The sequence below is a fragment of the Psammomys obesus genome, unplaced genomic scaffold (genome assembly GCF_907164565.1).
Source record: "Psammomys obesus unplaced genomic scaffold, mPsaObe1.curated_primary_1811, whole genome shotgun sequence".
NCBI lineage: Eukaryota > Metazoa > Chordata > Mammalia > Rodentia > Muridae > Psammomys > Psammomys obesus.
The window spans coordinates 342,253-343,543 of NW_026596158.1; the positions used below are offsets into that span (position 1 = coordinate 342,253).

At 50.1% G+C, this 1,291-nt stretch overlaps 1 protein-coding gene across 1 annotated transcript in view; it reads right to left on the bottom strand.

Moving 5' to 3' along the window:
- Sptbn4 (spectrin beta, non-erythrocytic 4) overlaps nucleotides 1-1,291 on the bottom strand; it is a 90,380-nt gene that overhangs the window by 77,238 nt on the left and 11,851 nt on the right. The gene's annotated exons all lie outside the window — the stretch shown is intronic.

Below are 1,291 nucleotides of genomic sequence, written 5' to 3' on the forward strand. Positions count from 1 at the left end.
AAGAAGAAGAAGAAGAAGAAGAAGAAGAAGAAGAAGAAGAAGAAGAAATAATAATAAGGGTCCCAGATGCTGCGGGAGCTGCGGGTTACTATGCAGTCATGGCCAAGTCCAAGAACCACACCACACACAACCAGTCCCACAAATGGCACAGACATGGCATCAAGAAACCCCAGTCACGAAGAATCTCCTAAGGGGTGGACCCCAAGTTCCTGAGGAACATGCACTTTGCCAAGAAGCACAACAAGAAAGAGCTGAAGAAGATGCAGGCAAAGAACGAAAAGGCGGTGTGTGCGCGAGCAGACGCCATCAAAGCCCCTGTGAAGCCTGCAGCCAAGATAAGCCCAAGATACCAACGGGCCCAGCCACAAACCCATCTGTCTGGCTTTCATCGCTCACCCCACGCTTGGGAAGCGGATTTGAAGCTGCATATACGTCCAAGGGTCGTAGGCTCTGCCAACCAAAGCCCAAGGTTCAAACCAAGGCAGAGGCCACAGCTCCAGCTAAGGACAAGGCTTCAGCTCCAGCTCAGGCTCCCAAAGGTGCCCAGGCCCCTGTGAAGGCCCTGTAGGAAAGGCTTCTGCTAATGTGAAGACAGACGAACTGGTGTGACACAACCACCTACACACTATTTACAGATGACCAGAGTCCTGTGCTGTTTTTACAAATAAACCTGAGGCAAGATCTGTTAGAAGAAGAAGGAGAAGAAGAAGAAGAAAGGAAGAAGGAAGGAAGGAAGGAAGAAAGGAAGAAAGGAAGGAAGGAAGGAATTGCATCCTGGTTTTCCTATTCCCTCCCCAACTCCTACAAGCTAGAAAGCCACAGGCCCCAGAACACAGGACAGAAAGAAATTCACTGCATGCCTTGTTGGAGTCTTCCTGGCCAGGGCCGCTCACTTCAGGCCACCCAGAAAACAACAAGCCTCAGAACCCTTTCCACCACGTGTAGTTGGCTCTGTTTGTTATAGCAGCACAGCACAGACAGTCACATCCCCAAATACTAGGCACAATTTGAAGGTTCCTGTTGGTTAAGAACTAATAAAATGTATTTTCAATCTATTTCCTTTTTCCACCACATGAAGCCTGCCAATGATTGCCTTTATCTTAAAACACATTTTGTTATTTTTTTCAGTGGAGCTGGAGACTGAATTTAGGGCCTCCAACCTGCTAGGCAGGGGCTCTACCACTGAGCCACACCCAGCCCCTCACTGGGGGCTTCTAGGCAGGGGCTCTACCCCTGAGCCACACCCCAGCCCCTCACTGGGGGATTCTAGGCAGGGGCTCTACCACTGAGC